Source organism: Mauremys reevesii, linkage group 3, assembly GCF_016161935.1.
Source record: "Mauremys reevesii isolate NIE-2019 linkage group 3, ASM1616193v1, whole genome shotgun sequence".
NCBI lineage: Eukaryota > Metazoa > Chordata > Testudines > Geoemydidae > Mauremys > Mauremys reevesii.
The window spans coordinates 21,443,853-21,467,684 of record NC_052625.1 but is presented as its reverse complement, the minus strand read 5'-3'; the positions used below and the strand labels follow the sequence as shown (position 1 = coordinate 21,467,684).

The following is a 23,832-nucleotide window of genomic DNA, read 5'->3' as shown; positions in this document are numbered from 1 at the left end:
CAGCATGTGTCCTGAGAATGCTGGGAGTTCAGGTTTGCAGCCAGGATCAAGGGTGGCAGGTTTGTAGAAATTTTGGTGGTGCCCAGAACCCGCTCTGCCCAAACTCTGCCCACGGCTCTGGGAGGGAGTTTGGGTGAGGGAGGCAGTCTGGGGTGCAGGCCCTAGGCTGGGGCAGGGGAATGGGGTGCAGGCTCTGGAAGAGAGTTTGGGGGTGGGAGGGGCATGGAGGGAGGGGGTGCAGGTTCTCGGCGGGAGTTTGGGGATGGAAGGGGTGCAGGGGTGAGGACTGTGGCTGAAGGTGAGAGGTTTGGAGTGTGGGAGGGGCTCAGGGTGAGGGCTCTGTCTGGGGCTGGGAATGGGAGGTCTGGGGAATGGGAGGCTCAGGCGAGTGTAGGGGTGAGGGCCTGACTGGGGCTGGGAATGGGAAGGGCTCAGGGCTGGGGAGAGGGGCAGCATGCAGGGGGTTGAGGGCTCTGGTTGGGACTGTAGATGAAGGGTTTGTGGTGGGGGCAGAGGGTGCAGTGGAGGGTGAAAGCTCTGACTGGGGGTGTGGGCTCTGGGGTGGGGCAGGGCTGGGGCTGAGTTTGGGGTGCAGGCAGGCTGCTCCGGGACAGGGGCCAGAGAGGAGGACTTCCCCCAGCCCTTTCCCTGCTGGCAGCAGCAAGCTCTGGGGGAGGAGCCCCTTCCTGCCCCCAGCAGCACATTCACCTCCACCACTGTCACTGCATTGGCTCCTAGGGACCCTCTCAGGTCCAGGAATCTCCTCACTTCCCCTGTGGTGGGTGCCAGGAGGTGCTGCATGCGGCTCTGCCCCTGCTGTTGCCCCTGACTGTAACCTCACTGAGGGCGAGGGATGGGGCTACCTTCTTGCCCAGCATGGGGCAGGAGCAGTGACTGCGGGCGGAGGGAGAGGGGCTCTGTGCTGCTGGAGGGTCTCGTTGGAAAATGAAAAAGTCTGAGGTGGAAGGGCAGGCTCAGGGTCAGGAAATGGGGGCGCTAGGACCCTGCGGCAGCAATTGTTGCAGGGAGGCAGCATGGAGCTGCTCTGTCCAGAAGGAGGGGGTGGGAGGAAGTTGGGGCCGGGGGCACTCATGGGAGGCGTGGGGGCAGCAGGTGGGGCCAGGAGGGGATCACCTGGGTTATAAATATCTCCGGGCCAGCGGCTTTTTTTTTCTTTCTCCGCCAGTTTCTGCACCTGAGGCAAGTGCCTCACTCCCCTCGGCCGGGCACTGCCCTGAGGTGAAGTAGGGTGAAGAGCTGGCAGAGCTTTCTGAGCAACTTGTATTGTGGGGATGCCTTGAACTAGGCATTAGAGGAAGGAAAGAAAGGCGTAAGGAAAGGAACAGGCGCAGCTTCTCGCCTGTCTAGCCAAGACCAGCGGGCTTTGTAGGCACCATGCCAGGCAGCTGATCTCTAGGCAAGAGTCCCACTGAGGTAAGTAGGAGCCCAGCTGCAGGGTCAGCCCTGGTGGGTGGGGGAGGGGGGCAGATGTGCACAGTTAGAACAGACGCGCCGCTCACTATCCGGCACCAGAACATTTCCACGCTGCCTTTCCCCCGCCCCACAGAACGCAGCCCTGGCTCGCTGAGCGATCTACCTTCCCATTGGCCACACTGGGTGACGTGTTGCTGCCGAACCTCCCTAATAAACAGCTCATTGGGCCATGGTGGCTGCTGGTTCGTGAGTGGCTGCGCTAATGGCCAATCAGCGCTATCCTGGGGGTGGGTGGGTGTGACTGACCGTGCGGCGCCGGTTGTTCGAACCTGAGCGCTGGGGAAGGGAGCGGGGACCCGGCAGCCCCGGGCGCTCCGGTGAGTGTGGGGCGGGGCGAGGAGTCGGGCACCGCCTCCACCTCAGCAGAAGCAGTAAGCGGAGTTGACAGGGGAGCCGTGGCGGGCGATTTGCAGCCGTGAGGACAGCTAGGTAAGTCGAACTAAGATACTTCGAGCTCAGCTATGTGAATAGCGTAGCTGAAGTTGTGTATCTTAGATCAATTTCCCCTTCTCCCCAGTGTAGACCAGCCCATAGAGGCAAATCCTTAGTTGGCCCCTACCTTCCCATACCTGTAATGGGACCTACACTTTGCTATATGGGATAGGGTGGGCAAGATTTCAGCAGCCTGCACAGCACTTCCTTTCTCTGCAGGAGCTTCCTTGCCACTGCATGAAGTGGTTTGGTTTAGTAGATCTCCCACTGCATTGATATACTGGACAGCATAGCAGGAGAACCATGGAAACTAGTGGGATCATCTGCTGTCCTGTGCCTTTTGGGATTAGTGATCAGTTCCTTTCTCCCCCCCCCTTTTTTTTTTAACCAGTTACATGGGTGTGTGCTGTGGGGAAGATATCCACAAAGAAAAAGTTTTCAAGGTGCAGAAGTTGCTCTGATAGACTGAACAAAGAGTATGCCAGCTCCCTAATGAGGCAGCCAGCAATGCCATATTGTTATTGTGGTAGACTGAACAACGATAACAAATATCTAAGAAACACAGATATCTTATATATACTAAAGCCATTTGAAAGTGTCATAAAAAGACATTTTAACAGCACCACTGTCTCCTTCTGTGAAAATCATTGGCTTTTCACCATATTTACATTCCATAAATACATCGAAGCTGAAGCAACAGGAGATGCTCTTGTCACAATGTTCTATTCCAATAATATTCTCACTAATTTATTAATGTGTAAGCAGGACCTCACTTCAATAAAGCATACATTTAAAATGAAATATATCTCCACATATGCCAGTAGCATTTTTCACATCCCTTTAAAATTATATTCAAGTAAATTATCTTTTGGTTTAAAAGCATCCAACCACAAAGATGATTTAAATCTTATCAGCGGTTCCTTTTTATTACCTTTAAGAATAGTTACCTGTCTTAAAGAAAAGATTTCAGAAAATAAAACGTGAACACAATGAAACTGTAAGAGGCAAAGGAGCAGTAGTATTACACCCGGTAGTATTGTGTTCTGAGAAAATGTATAGTAGTGTGCTTTGGGCAACTTTCAGACTTTTATCAGCAGATTGTTTTCACAATAGAAATTACACTGGGAATTTATTAAATGGAGTTTCAGTGTACTCTAGTTCTCTATCAACCACCAAAATTACAAGCAGTATATTATTTTAATAAAATGACAGATAAACTGAAACACTTCTAATAGGAGAATTTCCTCTAAAAGGAAATTCTTAGCATATTGACTTTCAGTTTAAAATTTCAGTCTAACCTACTTCAAACAATGAAAATTGTTCTGTTCTTGCTGTTCAAAATAGTTCAGTAATTGTTTTCTGTTGAATCAATGTGCTGATTCATTGTAAATTGAAAGTTGCATTGAATTTATCCTGTGCCTAAACACTTCTAGTTTTTTTTAGTTTTTGCTGCTTACTTATGGAAACTTAGCACACACTTGTATTATAGCCAAGTGTAATCTGTTATCAGTTTGGTATGGAATGCCTGTGTTGTGGGCGTTCACTCCGTCATGGAAGACTGTAAGCAGTTTTGGGGCAGAGACCATGACTTCCTCGTATGTATTTCATTTTTTTTAAGTGCCTACTAAAGTGGGCTTTCAATCCTGATTGCAGGGGTGGGATTGCTATTGTAGTAGAAATAATAAATATTCCCCTTGCATCACTGTGATTTATGATTAAACTTCTTTATAGCATGAAATGGTGGTGCAAAAAATGGGGAAACTACTGAATCATCAAAGACGAATTGTAGAACGCAATCGTCACTCCTTAGAATAGAAAATAAAAGAGAAGGAAAAGGTAAGACAAGACCCATTTTTTTTCACAAGTTTAAAGTTGCCTCCAGACCACTATTACCAGAGTGAACAAGTTATTCATTGAGTATTTGTCCGTGTAGATCCCACTCTAGGTGCATATGTGCTTCAGGCACGCAAGACTGGATTCTTCTTTTTTGAGTGCTTGCTCATGTCGATTCCATATTTGATGTGTGCGTGCCCACGTGCACGCTGTCAGTATTTTTTTCCCCTAATGGTACCCCTAGGGCCGGCTTTGGCAACCTCTGGAGCCCTGTGCTTATGCGCCGGTACATTGGGCCCTGCTGGCCCCAAGCCCGCTCAGTTCCTTCTTTGCACCAGTTACGGTTATTGGAACGCTCCTTGTTTTCACAAGTCCGATAGTGGTTTCTTTAACTTTGGACTCTGAGTTTTTTCTTGTATCTCGTTACTGTAGTGTTAGTAGTTAGCACCTACTCTTGGGAGCCGTCAGGGCCCACGACATTTCATGGCACCTTCAACATTGGAGGCATTGCGAGCAGCAAGAGACTTGATGTCTCTCCCTGTGCCACCCATGCATGGGGACCTAGGCCCATCTTTGGGAGACCTTTCAAAGGCGGTTTCTCTAAAGGGAAATCTGTGATGAGGCTACCTTCTGGGATTTCGATGTGGCACCGCTCCCCAGCCTGACGCTCCCCATCATCATGTCGCTGGCCTCCACCTTCCCGGCAGCAGTCCTCGGTACCGTGAAGCGCATCTCCAGCTCTGAGACACGGGTCACTTTCCCCGTGGTGCTGCTCCCTGGTGTAAGGGTGATCCCCAACAAGCCATGGCTACCAGCATGAGGCCACCTCAGCTCCACTCTAGTCTCTTCCTAGGGAAGAATCTTCCACGGGGTCTGAGAGTGAGCCCTCCTCATCCCAGAGGCTTCAGCAGTAGGCCTGTCATTTGGTCCCTGGCCATCCACCCAAAGGCCACCCCAGTGTACTTGAGGACATGGGATGGAGCAAGTGTCTTGCTGGAGGATAGGAGGGTGCTTAGGAGAAAGCAGAGGGGAAGCACTAGCACTAGTGTGAAGATCTATATGTGACTAATATTTAAGTGCAACTAAACATATCACAGGTCAGAGCAAGCTGTGGTATGTTCCTGTCACAGGGTGAGCTGGTCCATTAAAAGACTGGGGCACAGCAGCACCTTTTGTCAGGTTTAGCCCATCTCCCTGTATGATGGGAATAAATACAAGGGTCATGTGACAGAAGCATGCATCTAAACCGGGCCTGCTGACAGGTAAAAGGGCAGCCTGTGGTCATTAAAGAGAGAGAGACACAAAATGTGTGAGAGAGGCCAGAGAGAGACTCTCTCTCCTTAGTGCCCAGGCAGAGGGCCTGTGAAGAGGACAGGTGGCAATTTTCTAGAACTCCGAGGCAGAAGCCTTTGGGGGTAGAGATTTACAAGGAACTGGAAGCGGTGCAGGATAAGCCTCCATTGATGGGCCTGCAGGATGCAGAAGTCCCAGCTAGGAGAGGGGTTGGACTACAAGGATGGGCATGCTCTGATCAAGACCTGGAAAAACTTGTGTTATGATAATAAACCAACCTGGAAGAGAGCACTACTGTAAAATCGCCACATGTGATATCTGGTTTGATGCAAGAGTGAAGGTAAACTGAGGTAGCAGATGGGCCCAAAGGCAGTCTGGGGGTAATGCCCTACAACCGTTCCCTTTAGCCTTGTTCTGATACGAGCACTGCTTCTTTTCTACCCCCACTCTCTAATAGAAAACTGCTTTTTTATTTATGATAGACATGGTCTACACTGACTTAATACAGAGGTTGTAAATTTGTCCACGATAGCTGTCCGCCATAGCTATGTGTCATCCTAGCTGTGTGAGCACGTTAATCAAACCTTTTCTACAGAGGTGGTTAGTATTTTCTCTACACATACTCTTCTTTCCAGGTTTACTCTTGAAACACTTGATTCATACTGAAACTTGGACGTCTATAGGTTTTTATCCAGAAAAGCCTACTCCTTTCTAGACTGGAACTAGGTCATTCTCATTTTTTTCTCTCTTGACGTTGGTAATAAATTTACTTCCTTTTTAATTTGGAGTACTATAGAGCTATTATGACGGATATAAAACGGATTAAAAAGGTTGAAAACCAGTTAGAATTTGATGGTGTTACAGTTATGCTCTTGTTAACTTCCTGGTTTACATAGCGATATAAAGTCAGGTGATCAATTTAAGATTGAGGATAGCACGACACTAATTTCCCTTACCCCCGAAGAATGTGGTTATGGAGACAGAGGTGCAAGCTGAATGTCTTTGTTGGTCCATAAAAACGGGGAAATAAGGTGTACTAATACTGGTTTTTCCGAACATGTAACCTATTCCTTGAATATATGGTAAGTGGAAAAGGTAATTTGTCAATTTCTTGGTATTTCAATTGTACAGAATTGAGTCCAGTTTGGTATTGATGCTTTCTGTTTGTTGGCTGTTCAATGGCATATTTGGTGATAGCAGATCATCAGTCCAACACCTAAATGTTACCTCTCAAGTGAACAGTTGAGGACTGAGTGGGAATGGGGAAGGATCTTCTAATCCCAATAGGTGCTCGCTTTGACAAAATATGTTATGTTAAAAAAAAATGGAGAGCAAGTGTTGAATCTGCTGCCCTTATGATTGAGCTTAAAAGAAAGCACTGGTTAGGATTCCCAATGATTACCAGACTGTACTATAACTATTGCTTAAATTATGACTATATTTATACATTACAACTATATACTTGAAAATGTGCCTGAAAATATTGTTCATAACCTTGCCCAGTCTTGAGTTAAAGATTTGTGTTACCTTAACCTGTACTGTTTTTGGTATGATACAGAATCTAGAACCCAGGATTAGAGAGTGAAAGGAGGATGGATTTTTCAGATATCTGAGCTATTTTTAATTGTACTTTTTTTTGAAGCCATCGTGCTGAGTTTCAAGGTTTAGGGCCAAATTCTGCTCTTAGTTATACAACACAGAAGTCAACAGTTACTCCAAACTTCTCTTTCTGTAGGAGGAAGCAGAACATGGCTTATTCTTTTTGCTTTGTTTTCTAACTATCTTTGGAGCTCATCGTTTACGGGGACATCAGGAATTTTTAATTTTTTAAAATAGATTAAATATGACTACAAATAAAATGTGATGTGTTTTCCTCATAGGCAATAGCAGTGAAACACCGTTTGGAAAAAGGACTCCAGTGAGCTTAACACAGAAGCTGTGCAGAGCAAAACAGGCTTTACTAGCAAACCAGTCAAAGGAACTGGAATAATTAATAATTTAAACTGGAAATCAGTAAGAACTGGTGCCATTTATGCCTTACTGACTCCCAGGGGAACTCTGCAAGCTCTGTGTTGAGAATAGTGTATTTCCACCAGAAGTTGTGTTTCGATACTGTCTTATTCTGGCTGTCCTCTTTTGGACCATCTTAAAAGACTGTGACAAAGTTCCTCCTCTGCCTTGGTGGGTCCTGCACTTATTGGCGGATTTGCTTACCTCAGAGATTCAGGGCAGCCTTCAGTTTGGCCAGTTTTGTGGCTCAAACCTGCCATTCACTCAGCTAACCCCATCACTGGCCAGCATGAGGAAAAGGAAGGAGAACAATCCCCACAGTCTCTGCTGACCTACCTAGTGGGTCAGGGGGACAGGCCAGGGACCTTCCCCTCTGGTGGGACCCACAGTCCAAGTCAACTCCTCTTTATATCCAATAGGGGGGAGGAGAATGGGGGGAACCCAGGCCCGCCCTCTACTCTGGGTTTCAGCCCAGGGCCCTGTGGATCGCAGCTGTCTACAGTGTTACACGTAACACCCGTGTGACAGGTACAACTCCCTGGGCTACTTCCCCATAGCCTCCTCCCAACATCTTCTTTATCCTCACTACAGGACCTTCCTCCTGATGCCAGATAGCGTTTGTACTCCTCAGTCCTCCAGCCGCAGGCCCTCTCACTCTTAGCGCCTTGCGCACCTTCACTGACTGAAGTGAGGTCCTTTTAAACCAGGTGCCCTGATTAGCCTGCCTATCTTAATTGATTCTAGGATCTTCTTAATTGGCTCCAGGTGTCATAATTAGCCTACCTGCCTTAATTGGTTCCAGCAAATTCCTGATTTTTCTGGAACTGCCCTGTTATCTTACCCAGGGGAAAAGGACCTGCTTAATCTGGGGCTAATATTTCTGCCTTCTCTCGCTCTCCTGTAGCGGGCCCCTGCGTGTGGACCCAACCGGTTTCCCTGCCCCTTCACTGTAAGCCGGCTGCACGACTTGACGCCAGTTTGTTTCCAGACTGTGCCAAGGAAACATCTGTATGTGCTCGTGCTCCACACCTTGCACTTCCTCACCTTCGCCCCACCCTGACACAAAGTGGAGGGACTTCCTGCCTCCTCTAGAGGGTGGGGAGCCCCGTGGGCCAGTCTATACTCCACCCTGCTCCCAAAGCTCGCCGGGATGTCAGTTGGTGGCTCCTTTAGGGATGTGAGCACGAGCATGTAATTGGCGCAGTTCACCCCTGTCCTGACACCTGCCCTTTCCTCGGCGTGAGGGAGACTCTGGTGCACGCTTACCTGGAGTACGCCAAGCTGCAGCCTCTATTCTGGCTCCTCACAGATATCCAATTGCGTCTTTGGCTGCACTTTTCCCCTCACCTCCTTATTTATGCACTGGCTATTGGTGGCCCCACAAAGTCATGGGACCTCTTGGTCAACCTCCTCCTGGCCCTGGCTGAAATGGCTGTCTATAAAACCAGGGAGAGGAGGTTGGCCAATGGAGTCTCCTGTAACTGTGGGGCCTCTTTCCGGTCCTCCATCCATTCACGCATCTGGGCAGAGTTCCTCTGGGTGGCGTTCACTGACTCCCGTGATGCCTTCGAGGAGCAGAGGGAGCTGTCTGGGGTTCTCTGCTCGGTGTCCCCATCAGGTTCCCTTCGACTGACCCTTTGACAGCACGCCTGTCCTTGTTATTTCATTAGTTGTCTCCTGAAACCACTTGCTTTCCAGGTCCTGTGGATCCCCTTAAGGCTGGGGTGATCTTTTAGCAGTGGGCTCCCACTTCCTGGATCCCAATAGGCTCACTCTCCTGTAGCCCTCTGGCCCGACCCTGTCACAAGACCTATAGCTGTGATACAAAATAAGGCCCCGATCTTGCAGTTTTTGCAATTGATTCCATATGGACTGACTCCAGGCCAAAAATTGGTTGTATGGTCAGGGTTTAAAAATGATTTTGCACCAGCATATCTCAGATAGGGTTACAGTTCATATGGAATTATTTGTCTAATCTAATTATGTAGACTCTTTGTTTAGTCTTAAAAAATAAAATATATTAAATATCTGTTTGAGTTGATTTGGAACTTCTAGAAACATTAGCTGCTTCCTAAGTATAAGTGTGTTTTGCTTAATTCTAAGATTTCATGGAGGAGTGGGAAAATCCCCCAAATGATTTGTACATTTTAACTTTTTCAAGCACTATAGACTAGCATTATCAACAAAATTCTAACTATGAAGCCAGATCCTGCTCTGGCATATATCAGCATAGCTCCATTGAAATCAGTAAAGTTATTCCAATTTACACAAAAAGCATCTGGCTGTAACTTTTGATTTTTAAAAAACCTTGATTGTAGATTAAAAGATTTTTCCTTTAATTTGGCGTTAGAAGGAAAATGAAAGGGAAGAGAACTCAGAATAGTCATAGAAGCAACATCAGCGATTGGGTTTTTTTTAAGTTCTTCTATTGTGCCAATTGCTGTTGTATCTGAATGCTTTCCAGAATAATTAAGAATAATTAAGGTGACTAGCATCTTTTATTTGAGGTTATTTGAGGTTCCTATTTCTCCCATATCCCCAGAGCAGTGGTTTTCAACCTGTGGTGCACAGACCCCTGTCTAAGGGGTTCTCGAAAGGTTGTTGTTACAACGGAACAGTGGTTTTCAAGCCGTGGCCTGTGGGGGTCCACAGACCATGTCTAAGATTTCCAAAGAGGTCTGCACTTCCATTTGAAATTTTCTAGGGTCTGCAAATGGCAAAGAGGTTGAAAATCACTGTCCCAGAGGGCAAAGAGTGTGTGTGTGTTGGCGGGGGCGGGGGGAGGGGGTTAAATACGAAAAATGGTGATGTTAGTTGTCATTCTCAGTTTTTGCTGGAGTGAATTTCATAGTATTGGGCCAGCTCCTGAAAAAGCCCTGTCTGCTGCATCTGCTAGTTTTACTTCTGATGTGTAGACAGTTGTTCCTGAGGAACACAGCTACTGAAGTCTGAGAGAGTAAGATGGTATATTGGGCCCATTTCCTTTACAGCTTTGAAAATAAAGACCGAGATTTGATTCAGTGTTCTGTTGAGGAATGAGCGGAGTGAGTGAAACATAGGACTGATGTACTCAAGTGAACCTGTATTACTGAGGAGGTGTGCTGCTGTGTTCTGTAACTCTTGCAGATTTTGCAGGGCAGAAGCATTCAAGTCTAAATACGTTGGATTGCGATGATTCGAGCAAGAGTTAATGATGGCCTATGTGGTTGAGGCCAAATTGTAAATACAAATGATGGGCTGTAGCCTTACCAGATTAAGGTAGGAGAATGCATTTCTTGTAAATGGTTTTGTGAACGTTCAGCATCAGAGCATGGGATTTTTTTTATTTTTTTTTTGCAGCTATGTTGGGTTGTTGGTTCCAGCTTTTTGTTGAATGCTTCTTAATCAGAGCCACTTGTGCTGAGTCACAGCAAGAGGGGTGGGCGTTTCAGCCGTTTGAACCCCTTGAATTTTGTTGATATTTAGAACACAGGAAGCTGATAATTCATACAGCTTTGAAACATTTGTTACACATCAGCATTGTCTGTAAATGTTGTCTCTTGACACCTGTGTCTTTTAGAATGATTGATAGCAGAGAGTGTGTGTGTGTGTGTGTGTTTGTTCTGGTATAGCAGTTGGATATTTTGGACTAGGAGGTTGTGAGACAAAAGGAAAATAACTAAAACCGTTGATGCTTCTAGTTATGTTCTTTGGGTGACTTGTTTAAATAGCTGAAAATACAGACTTGCTGTGTCGGCAAGGTTTTAATTTGTTTTCCATCCAGACCCTCCCTTTTCTTGAATTTGGCCTCTGTGCACTGGTGCCCATCTGCTCGTAGTAAGTAGATGAAGAAATGATGGCTTGCTTCCAGTAGAGTCCCACCAGTGCCATGCCATCTGTTACCCAGCAATGCAGGAACAGATGGGTGGAAGGAGTTAGTTTCTTAGAAATAACTTTTATTTCAGTTCCCAGGTAGGACATAGTTGTATGGGGTATTTTAACTTTTCTTAACTTTTTTGGAAAAAAAGATGCTTAGAAAATGTACTATCCCGAGCCCCCAGGTATTACTGACTAATAAGACTTCACATCTAATGCTATCTTGCTCCCAAGAGCAACTTCATATATTTGACTCATCCACACTGAGGGATGGATGGTCTGAGAACAGCAGCTAGAACTGGAAAGTTCTCCCGTGTTCTGATACTGACTCCCCTCTGTGGCTATGGGCAAATCACTTAACTTCACTGACGCTCAGTTTTTGTGGGCTGGATTCTATCCTGTGTCAAGATCTGCTATGGGCAGGCACCAGAGAACTGGTTGCAGCTCCCTGGTTCCATATCCTGAGCCACCTAGGTACTGCTGTGATCTGTGCCAGCTGGGAGACGTCCCAAAAGGATTGTCTGCCCTCTGAGGACTGCCAAGAGTGCCGTTTGTGTTCCTAACTCATGTATGTGTTTAGAAACCAAGGTTCAACTTTCCAGAGTCTTCATGGCACTCAGATGGGTAGTATACCACATCACACTACTCTCTATTGACTTAATCAACTGTTTTGTAACTAATGTTTTGTTGTAGGAAATGGAGGAAAAAAACCTTCTTCGCTGCCAGTCTGATCAAAAATCTCAAGAAATCCATCAGCTGCAAGAAGAACTGAAAACAGCTAAACAGTTTCTGAAGGAGACCCAGAATTATGCGGAAGAGATGAAAAGTGAGATACACATTTCTACCTATTTAAATCCTGTTACAAACTATAACTTCAATGTGGAGGTTCTTTAAACCTCATTATCAATGGTGATTTGAAGAATACCCAAGAAAAAAAAGTTCCCATTGTGTGATATAGTTAAATTAACTTTCAGCTAATACACGCAATTCTCTTTCCAAACTGAGATGGAACTTCTTTATACAAATATATAGTACTAACTCATAAAATTATATGGTTTTAAAGCAATTTAAAATGAGGAATAAATATGTCCCAAAGAGAACTATATGATCAGCACATTAAATACTACAATGTGCTCCTGTGTTTTAAAATCCCAAGCAAACAAATATACCTCAAACTATTATCCTTTAGCTTGTATATGGACTCCATTAAGCTTAAACGTGATGAAATGTTACCTGCCGAGCCGTAATTTGACTTTTCCCTACATTTGTCTATTTGGTTGGGAAAATGCAATTTGCAGATTGAGGTTTAAGAGAACAGGTAATTCTGCTAAATAGCCATTGTAAAGAAGGAGACTGCTCCCGCTTATCCCTGTAGAAGTCTAACCTTACTTAATGAGATTTCAAAATTAAATGTATGGACCCAGTCCTGCTCCCATTTTAATCAGTATTTTGCACTCTCCAATCCATGAGGCCATGCTGTGGTTTTCTCCTATATACGGGTCTGCTGGAGTGCTCTGTATTAGACGCACTGCCTCCCTTCTCTCCCCACGAGTATATCTGGGTGTGCAGAGAGACGTGTTACTTCTGTGAAGCCCATTCTCAGGTGGCAGAGTAATGTAATTTGTTCATCTCTGTTTTTCAGCCTGGAAGCCTCTTTCAACCAGGGAATGGGACCCAAAATTTAGGTCACAATGGAGTGGGAATTGTGCCTGTCTGTTTATCAGGTACCCAGCCGCCCCGGAGGAGGAAGAGGCTGGACTGGGGGGAGCTAAAGAGCTCTGAGCCTACCCCGCAAAGGGTCAAGCGCCGACCCGGAAGTATAAAGGCGGGCCTTCCGAGCTCAGTGGGAGGTCAGCGACCAGAGCGAGCGGACGTCCTTCCGGGAGCTTGGCGCCAGGAGGCTTCTACCCTCCCCCGTGCTCGCTACCCCGAGGAGCTGCCGGAGCTCCCCTGGACCGCCGTTCCGGAGGAGTTGCCGGACCTGCCACCCAGCCCCGTCCGAGACGAACCCATGCACCTGGACCCGGTGGAGGATGACCCCAGGATCCAGGTAGGCCCCGAGGGGGAGTTTGGAAGTGGCCCGGGGGCAGCAGACCCTAGTCTGACTGCAGCAGACCCAGAGCCAATGTCAGTGTGTTGCGGCCAGGATCCCCACTGACACAGCAGCAGCCTGCCTACCACTGTTAGGGCCCCGGGCTGGGACGCAGAGGAGTGGGTGGGCCTGCGTCCCCCCTGCCACCCCACTCACGGGTGGCAGTCTCCCCCTCGCCCCGACACCCTGACCCTGGGCTTTATAGACTGAACTGCTTGCTCAGCCCTACCTGAGGGCCTGAGCCCTGCACCAGTGTTTGTTGCCCCACCCTGATCCAGGGCCTGGGCTTTATAGACTGAACTGCTTGCTCTGCCCTTGCTGGAGGGCCTGAGTCCTGAGCCGGTGGTGTCACCCCTGTGTGGTGAGGTGGCCTGGTACCCAGCTGCCCCGGAGGACGAAGAGCCCTCCCTAACGGCGGATCCTACACTCCCCCTCTCCTTAGGTTTGCACAGCATTGAAGGATTAAAGAGCACTTTAGACAGTGTGTGCCCAGAACAGAGGCACATAAGAATTCCATTCATTCCCGGTTAAATCTAGATGTTAAACTAAAATGTTATATAAAAAGATAAGGAAAATGTGTAAGTTTGGGGAACCTAAGTGCAGCAGTAGTCCTACCAGAGAGAGACATGGCCATGCCTCCAGAAGGAGTTCCTTCCAAAAGATTCCATTGACTAAAAGAGTGAGGACACTACTGCAAATTTCAAAACTCCAACTGTGACCATTTCTTTTACTTAGTAAGGAAAATCTAGTTGGTGGCAAGCAAGTGGGCCATCGTCTCTAGGGTATGATCCTCAATTTGAGCGTGAGAGTTCTCAGGGTTACATTCTTGTCAAATCCTTGAAGAGGTGTGTAAGATATTCTTTCATGGCAATTTTTCCTCGGTCTTGATATGATTTGTAGCAAAGCATTCTTACTCTCTGGCTATAAGGAAACTGTTTACACTCATGAACGTGAAAAAAATCATCCATACCCCGTGCATCCACTTTCACAAGTGCAAGGCTATTTGGGAAACCAGTGAAATTAGTAGCTGAGACAACAGAAGCCTGAACCCTCCTTGTCAAAGCCGGCATAGTAATCCATTGGTCACTGCCAACACCAAAGGTATTCATGAAGGGAATGTTTGCCTAGCAGAGGGGAAAGTATGAAGCAGAAGCTCACATGGAAGACCTAAACCTTTTTCTTCCCAAACAATTAAATCTTCAGCATCACAAAGACAAAATGAGCATTTGTGTGTGAAGAGTTTACAATTCCTATACAAGACTCTTCTGTTTTGACCTACCCTCTGTGTTGAGAGGTTTAAATGGCTGGTAGTATCACAGCAAGGCTGAGGTCTCAAGTTACACAACTCTGTCCATTTACAGACAACATCACTGTTTGTGCCCTGACCAGCGAAACAGATCCATTCCCAACTTGCCGGCTGCTAGAAAGGATTCCAACCCCCCTGGAGTTCAAAATCAGAATATTCTGAATCCAATGCAGGACATTGTTCAACCAGGTTAAAATAGGCATGGCTTTGACTCTAAATTTACCACTCTGGTAAAGATTTACAAAGACCCAAAACTTCATCTCATCAATTGTATCCTGGCAGCAGTCACTCCGTAGCTAGTCTTCCCCAGTGACCATGTTTGCTGATGCCATGCATTGGTACTGTCCTCTGAGTGGGATTTCACAATGTGTCTCCAGAAATTCCATTTGTGGACACGTCATTCTCAGATCCTGTCCAAATGTCTCTTTGGGGCAGGTAAGTACAAGGAACATACTTTAAGCCAACCCAGTTTTCACTTTGGCCCTTGTATGATTGCTACAGGAACACACCTTACTTGGTGAAGAGCATACCTGGAAGACAAGATGCCCCCAGGGTTATGGTGGGTCACTCAGAAAAAAGAGCGCCCAGCTTTCTGAACCGCACACCTTGTGCTCTACAGTTTTTCAGTATGTCAGGGTACCCTTCCTTTTAGTTTACTTTTATGGAATTCAGTAGTGTTGGAACAAAAACATAGGAATGGACAGATGGGTTCAAACCAGTGGTCCATTGAGTCTCCTGTATGTCATCTGACGGTGGCCAGTAGCAGTTGCTTCAGAGGAAGGTTGAAGAAACCTGTAGAGGGCAGTTATGGAATAACTAACCCACAAGGGAAATTTCTTCCTATCTCCTGTTAGAGGTTGGCTTGTGCTCTGAAGTATGAATGTTTATGTCCCTTTCAACATAAGTGAGTAACCAGAGGTCAGAACTTCTCTCAGAGGCCATGGAAATAATGTCAGATGTCGAGAAGAATCCGCTGCTTTACAAGACAGTTTGCATAAAGGGAAGAGGAAAGAGCTGAACTCATCCTTCTAGTTCGTCACTAGCCAGAAGTCCTGGGAATTTTTGGACATGATTGATTGATAGCTAAGGAATCTCCACTATACCAGCAGAAAAACAGATCTCCTGAAGCATGGGCCCTTATTTCATCTGTACCTGAGCTGCCTACAGTTTGACAGCCTGGATATCAAAAGGAAAGTGTAGTTCAGCAGAGATTATCCTTTAGCCCAGTGATTCTCAAACTGTTGTGCTGTTGACCCCTTTCACATAGCAAGTCTCTGAGTGCACCCATTAATAAATTAAAAACACTTTTTTAGCCTGACTGATACATTTTTGGTATCCAGGCAGAATTCAATCAGGAACTTTCATTCATTGTTCTGGTAAAGTTTCACTTATGGTGCAAAGGAGACAACACCTTACTTGTCAGGGTCTGTACTTCAAAATGAGACCGTGTTTAAACATGTCTTTTCACTCTGCCCCTAAGGTTAACCGTAACTGACTGATGTGATATTAAACATAACAGGGCAGTGTCTACACTGCATGTAGTAACGCTGCTTTAATGAACACATTAATTAATATCTTCTGAAACTTCCCAGGCAGACATGCCCCTATTGTCTTTAAACTGCTTCTTCTACCTCATTATGTCACACTCGACTTGGGAGAGCATATCAGTTCTGATGTATGCAGAATTTCCATTTAAATTATTAATGAAGTGATTCTTTATATGACAGCACTGTTCTTGCTAATAATTTAGATAGGCGTGTGAACAATTCCACGTGCCGCTGCAAAGAGAAATTCTGGTGATGACTATATGAAGTTTTATTTGTAACACGCATAGGTTGGGTGTTTACTGCCAAGCAGAGGGGAAAAGTTTTTAAACCTGTCCATCTAGGTGAATTTTTTCTTATCAATTCCCTCTGCATTTTCTAGCCTACAGTCTTTTCTACTTCCATTTACTGTGAATGAGGGACTGTAGTTCTATGCTCTCGCTCAGAAATAAACACATCAAAAGCACTCATGTAGCACAGTGTGGAGCCGGTATTATGGCAAGCAGGCACTGAGTTACAGTACTCACCCATGCCCAGCTGATGGAGCACTGTGCTTGATATTTACATTATCCTGAAGTGCGTTTTATAAGGCTGCCAGATATCCACCATCCATTTATTTTGCCCCCCCAATGCACATGGGGTAGTTGAAGAAGGAAATGCTATACTAGAATGTGACTGTAAGGCTGCAAATCATTCATGGAAGTCACAGTTTCTGTGACCTCTGTGAATTTTGCAGTGCTGGTGCAGCTGATCCCAGGATCCCAGCAGCTGAGGAAGCTCAGGAGCCAGCCGCGCTGGCCGTTGCTCTGGCAGTCCCAGGCATGGTCCCTGACGCTGGCCTGCAGCAGCAGTCTGGGACTAGTGGTGGTGGGGCCCTGAGCCACCTCTTTCCCCCCAGCACCAGCGTTGCTCTGCTCTCTCTCCACTCCCCAGCAGTCTTCAGGAGCGTCCCCTCTCCCAGTCGGTAAGATTTAGTCCCAGGTATTTTTAGTAAAAGTCATGGAGGGATCACGAGGCCGTGACTTTTTGTTTATAGCCCGTGACCTGTCCATGACTTTTACTAAAAATACCCATGACTAAAACATAGCCTTAATCATGATCCTGTTTCTAACCTTAATGCATTTATTTAGAACACATGTTTTCAAGCAACAAAGAATCCTGTGGCACCTTATAGACTAACAGACTAACACATGTTTTCAAAACATCCATTATTACATTTGATTCAGATGAGGGGCCAGATCCTCATAAATCAGTATAGTTTCTGAAGCTCTGCTATACTTGACTGTAGTTGCACAAGCACACGTCTTATGTACTTAATTAACGAATGAATGAATGAGATCATTGCATTCTAAACACATCTTTCCAGAGTTTCCTTAGTCATTTGTACAGGTAATGGCTCTTTCCTTTGGTCAGGTGCTGATGAGGTTGCCATCTACGTACATTCACTGACCCAGGACAATGAGCCAGACGGACTCCCAGAGGTGGTCAAAAAAGGTAATTGTTACTTTAGGGGAGAACTGTCCACATTGGGGGAGTAGGCGCGCACGCTATCTAAATAATCGTGTTGTCATAGGTGTGACTTGGAAGCATTGTAAAAACTTTAACATCATTGGCCAAATTCAGCCCTCGTATAGATTGCATGAGTCCATTTAGCTCAACTGCTTGCCAGAGCTGAGTTTAGCCCCATGTGCTTAAAAAAAAAAAAAAAAAAAGCCCTAGTATACAATTAAGGCTATGGGGGGCTAATATCTTTTGTTGTAGATGTATGTAATTTCTCGTGGTTTTGGTTTTTGGTCTGTGTGATGTCTTCCCATCTGTGCTGTTTTGTAGTATTTGATGACAAAAGCAAAATAGCCAAAAATTCTGAAATCCAGAATCCTAATATCAGGTTGTAGTTTTGAACATTAGTCTAGATAAATTTTGTTGACTTTTGGACAACACACAAAAGCATTCTTTAAATAACAATCAGACTTGAACAAATTGTTTATAAAAAGAGATTCTGTTCCCAGAGTTTTCATTTTTAGGGCCAGACCCTGAAGTCTTCTCAGTTCTTATGCAAACTTGATCTATTTTTTTTCCTTTGCTTTTTATTATTGAGGCCACTGGAATGAAAATTGATTTCTTTCTTTAGACGTTCTGGTACTGAACTTTGTCTTAATGCTTGTATTGTGATAGCCTCAACCAGACACTGGTCACTGCATGTCTGCAATCTGAGCTTTTGCCCATTGCTAGAAAAACACTGTTAGAGTGAAGGAGCAATTAGAGAGGTGGCACACTATCCCCACAACTCTTGGGTCTAACAAGGAATGCTTCCACATTCTCTGCTTTCAGTGGTAAAAATCATTTAGTTTTAGATTTAGCCTTCTATTTCTCAAGCTACTATTACAATGACAGAAGTGTAAGGACTGTCTTCCCTTTTTCCACTCGACATCAAAATTTTAACAGCTTTTATTTTGATAAGTATTGGCGCTAGAAGGATAAGCCCTGATGCTCATCTCTCACACAGGACCCACATCAGTGTAAGTGGGATGAGAATTGAGACCAATTACCTAGACTATCAGAAGTTTTGGCATTTGGGATTTCAATTGTTGTTAAGCACACATTTATAACTACTGAAATTTTAGCTAACTGATGCTAAAATCATGTCAGAATTTGGTGGGGAGTGCAGGGGAGACAAGGAAGATTGTAATAGCGGTGGGGGCTGGAATTTGAGAGAACCCTAAAGGTATAAATATTGTGAAATTTTTCAACAGTTTTACAAAGCTAGTGTTGACCATCAAACAAACATATTGTGAAGATTACGTTAAACATTTAGAATGACATGACATTCTCCTGAATATTTCATAATACGCCTGACAGGATATCCTCTGCAGGCCAATGTAAATACTTCAGGACTAAACAACTTTTTCAAGTGTTATCATATTTACAGAATAAACTATAGGACATGTACAAATTCATTATGAAATATCAGTAATTAAACTTAAATTACATATCTCAAAATACAGTTCTGCAGATTAGTGATTGAGCAAGAAGAGACCAGACAAGGAATTACTGTGTACTACTCCTTAGCTTTGCCTATACCTTGTTAAATTATGTGACTTGCATTTGTAAAGCATGGATGATAATGCCCATTCTAAACTTGAACGTGGTGAGGAGTAGGTAGTTGCTGTAAAGCATTCTGCATAGCGCTGTTGTATTTCAAAGTGATAACTATAAACACTGAAGATTCTTGCTTTTCGCATGTGTCTGCTAATTCATATTATTCAGTCGCTTGGAATGGGTCTTGCACTTCCTGCTGGTAATTAGCAAGGTTCTCCCATACCAGTAAAGCATGAGAATTTTTTTGTTTGTATTGCAGGTAGATGATACTCAACAGTGCCAAGCAGAAACAGCTATTGAACCCATGGAATCTAGTTCAAGATCTCCTCTTTTCATAAATAATCAACTCACAAAAGCTGTTGCTGAGAACTCTGTGTGTGTTGAGATTCTCCCCAAAGGCAGATGTTCCTTGAGCACACAAACTACCTGGTCAAAATGAACAAGACAAACCGTATGATACAGTAAACCTAGTAGTATATGGGCCGTACCATGAATCAAACCCTAACCCTGCCTCTTGACCCCTTACACTCCTCCCACCTGTCTCCAGAAGTCCCGCCCCAGGGGGTATTACTTCTGGGGTACAGATGACCGGAAGCAAGGTGTGTGTCACGTGACCCTCTAAGGACTGCTCCCAGTGCCCAGTACCAATGAGGTTGGGTTTTCCCTGATAGTACTGCCCTGAGAGGAAATTTGACCAGTCAGGGTGAGTTCCAGGGCGGAGTGACCTGTCAGGAAGTGGGTCGTGTGACCCCTCTAAGAACTCCTCCCAATGCCCTCTGCCAATCAGAGAGCAGCACCATTACCCCATAAGTCCCAGCTCCGGGCAGAGGAGGCCATCTTACCAAGGACACGTGTTTTAGAAATTGTGGAAAGGCTACTAAGAGGAAACGTGGACTCTGTTACCACCCCCATGAGAACTTCAGACTTTGTTTTAACCCCTAGCACCTTTGGACTTGTGTGGAGAAAGCGCTACCTCAGTGACAGTTCCAAGGAGGACCCTTTGACTCAACCGTTGATGGAGACGTTGGAATCCGACCCCAAAACCCTTGTTAGGCACCCCGATGAGTGTGACGGCCTCTCATTGTTCACCTCCTTAGAGGTGGAAAGCGATCATGGCGTACCAAGGTGAGCGGAAAAGATGTCGCCAGGTAAATGAATGATTAAAAAGCGATGGTCAAGAATGGGGTGTAATGTGGCGAAGAACCAGGGATTGCATTAATTAAAAACAAGCAATGGGGTTCTTACACTGTTTGTTTTCTGAAAATTTCTCAACAGCTTGCTTTGAGTACCTCCCATAAGGCTTTATGGAAATATGCTTAAAATGTGTTTTCTGCTACATAGGCCATGTAACACATCACCGTAAAGGTTATGATCTACTGAATGTATTAAACCTATTTATATGCATGTATCATTTTTGTATTCAAAGTTATGAATGTTGGCTGTGTACTGGCTTGATTTCTAAATAACCTTAGTAGAGCATTTGGTCAGTTCCTGGAGAAAGGAGTGTTGAAATTAAGTACCTAATCAAGAAACACTGAAAGGACAATGGATCTTGGAATACTCCAATCCTCATTAGAAGTCTACTTGAGGAAGTTCAAGGTACTATGTAAACAGTGGATGCTCCCTGTAAAAACTGAGTCATGCATGGACATGTGACTTGCCCAGGTGACTCCAAAACTCCATCTTGGAGCTGGACTTTGCATAGGAGAACCCCTGGGAGACCCCTCCATTTTGTCTTCAGCTGGCTGAAGAGAGAGTCTCTCCATCCCCACCCCCACCCCAGGATACCTGAAAGAAATTGGAACAAAGGACAGTGATTGCAGGGGGTGTGAGTGATTGCTGGACCCAGGCTAAAAGGAGATTAGTCTGTAAAAGGGAGCATTCTGGAACTGGTGGGGATCTTATCTATATTCAGTTTGATTAGATATAGATTTGTGCATTTTAAGCTTTTTATAGGGTAAAATGGATTTATTTGGGTTTAGACCCCATTGGGAGTTGGGCATCTGAGTATTAAAGACAGGAACACTTCTGTTAGCCTCTTTCAGGTAAACCTGCAGTTTTGGGGCAAGTAATTCAGACCCTGGGTCTGTGTTGGAGCAGACAGGAGTGTCTGGCTCAGCAAGACAGGGTGCTGGAGTCCTGAGTTGGCAGGGAAAGCAGGGGTAGAAGTAGTCTGGGCACATCAGGTGGCAGCTCCCAGAGGGTTTCTGTGATCCCACCTGTCACAAATGCCTTTCTAGAGGCCCTTTGAGAACTTACACATCGGTAGCCCTGTGGGAGTAAGTCTATCATGCATCTGCTGTTTTTGCTCATGTCTGAGACACAGATCTCAAGAGGAAAATCTGGAAAAGGACAAAATGGAAGAATGAACTGTAGTAAGATTTGGGGCCTTATGCTAATTCTTGCCCAGTCTTGAGTTAAAGATTTGTGTTACCTTAACATGTACAGTAACTCCTCACTTAAAGTCATCCCGGTTAACATTGTTGATCATTTAGGAACATGCTCATATAAAGTTGTGCAATGCTCCTTCTAATGTCGTTTGGCAGCTGCCTGCTTTGTCTACTGAAGAGTATCTCAGTGAAAGTTTTAATCCTCTGCCAAAGGTTTGGGATGGAAGCCTTATTTCTTCTTCCGTAGTAGGATGCTTTCCCATACCAGACCGTGATAACTTTGGCAGGCATCATTGCAGTACCCAGGCTAGCAACACGCTGGCAGCTTCAGAACGCCAGCAGCAGCTGTGCTCTATACCGGGTCGGCAACCTACAGCACGCATGCAAAAGGTGACACGCGAGCCAATTTTTGATGACACGCGCGGCGGGCTGAGCGCTCAACCCACTGCCACCCCGGGTTCCGGCTGTTGCCCGCTGCCAGTCGGGTCTTGACTGCCGGCTCCACTCAGCACCTACTGCTGGCCTGGGGACCCCAAGGAACTCCAGGCTGGCAGCGGCTGAGCAGGCCAGCAGCTGAGACCCCGCTGGCAGGAGCCGGCAGCTGGAACGCCAGAGTGGCAGCAGGCTGAGCGAGGCTGGCAGGGGTCTGAGTGTCTCAGCCTGCTTTCGGTCTGGGGTTCTGGTTGCCGCCCTTGCCAGTCGGGGTCCCAGCCGCTGGCCCCGCCAGCCTCACGCCGGCCTGGGTGAGCAGAACCCCAGGCTGGTGTAGCGGGTTGAGTGGTGGCAGCGGCTGGGATCCCTGCTGGCAGGAGCTGGCGGCCAGAACCCCAGACCGACAGCGGCTGAGTGCTCAGCCTGCTGCCGGTCTGGGGTCCCAGCCCCGGACGCGCCAGCGTGCTGCCAGTCTGGGTGAATGGAACCCCAGGCTGGCAGCGGACTGAGTGGTACCAGAGGCCAGGACCTCAGACCAGCAGCAGACTGAGCCGCTAAGCCCAGACCGCAGCGGGCTGAGCAGGGCCTGGGATCCTTGTCTGGGGTTCCACTCACTCAGCTGGCAGTGGGCTGAGCGGGCCGGTGGGCAGGACCCCAGGCCGCCAGGAGGCTGAGCGGGCTGGCAGCTGGAACCCCAGACTGGCAGCGGACTGAGTGCTGCCGGCACCCCAGACCGGCAGTGGACTGAGCCACTCAGCCCCCTGCCGGCCCCGCTCAGCTCGCTGCAGGCTGAGTGAATGGAACTCCAGACTGGCAGTGGGCTGAGCAGTGCTGGTGGCTGGAACCCCAGACCAGGATCCCAGGCAAGGATCACGCTACATTGATAAGAGCTGCATTTTAATTTTATTTTAAATGCAGCTTCCTAAATATTTTAAAAACATTATTTACTTGAAATACAATCGTTTATTTATATAATATAGACATAGAGAGAGACCTTCTACAAATGTTAAAATGTATTACTGGCACAGGAAGCCTTAAATTACAGTCAACTTGGCACACCACTCTGAAACCTGTCATTCTATTCTTTATGTGCCAGAATGATTAATGCATTAATAACTTGGTTGACTGTCAGCAGGTACAACCCATCTCAGCAGTAGTTTCTAGGGCCATTCTCTCAGGCAGAACAGCACAAATGAAAGTAAATGCTAACAAGCTTTCATACACAGCATGAGCAAAGCACATTTTCTTTCAGTCAGTGAAACACAGTGCGAAACAGCAAATACAATGCTATGTTTGATGTGGAATGAGTACTGTAGTAGTAAGCCATGTAATGAAATTGGGAAATACCGTATAAGCTACATTTCATAGTTTGCTTCACTGGAAACTGTAATTGTTCTCTTTTCTTTTTCTTTTTTTTTTTTAAATGAATACAGAGTGGATTTCTTCAATATGATATATTATTTGCTTCCTTATCACACACCAGATCATTGGGTTCTTATGTAAGATGTTTTCTATTGTACTTCAGGATTATGGTCACTAAATGTGGTATTATATAAGAGATTTGTAACACAGCTGGGTAGCAGTGGTCTCATTTCCCATATTGCGGGTTTTCAGTGAGTTCAGTGCATGCAAAGGAAAGTGGAATGTAAATATAACTCTTGACATTCCAAGAACTGAGCTTTTAAAAATAAAATGATACTGTGAAATTCTGTTGTTAATGTTACTTGAAAGAATGCAGTTTGTAATGATTTGATCAATGAATCCACAATATGCTTTTCTCCTGTGTGTTAGACATCACAAATGAGAATATGTTAATGGATTGTTTTTTTGAGAAGTCATTATAAAATAGCAGAATTTATCACTTTGCCAATATAACTTGTAATGTATATTTAAACTTACAGATAGCATTGATGCAAACAAAATAATTATTAACAATTGACCCCTTGTGTGATGAGATGAGATATGAAAGAACATGTCTAAGGAATTGAGGTGATTTTTAAGATACTTACTTTTACAGTGTATATGAACTGTTAATGTGAAAATATTTACACA

The 23,832-nt window shown here is 45.6% G+C and overlaps 1 long non-coding RNA gene across 14 annotated transcripts; it reads left to right on the top strand.

The window, feature by feature from the left end:
* The first annotated feature begins 1,194 nt into the window (after positions 1-1,194).
* On the top strand, positions 1,195-23,277 carry LOC120400482. 14 transcript variants are annotated; one of them, XR_005595841.1, is made up of 8 exons: positions 1,767-1,923; positions 3,658-3,762; positions 11,611-11,743; positions 12,560-12,967; positions 17,273-17,353; positions 19,218-19,409; positions 19,901-20,083; positions 23,214-23,277. It is a non-coding gene; the product is annotated as an uncharacterized LOC120400482 (long non-coding RNA). The 14 variants fall into 14 exon arrangements; XR_005595843.1 differs by lacking the exon at positions 23,214-23,277 and adding an exon at positions 21,596-21,667; XR_005595839.1 differs by lacking the exon at positions 23,214-23,277 and adding an exon at positions 21,505-21,661.
* The last annotated feature ends 555 nt before the right edge of the window (positions 23,278-23,832 follow it).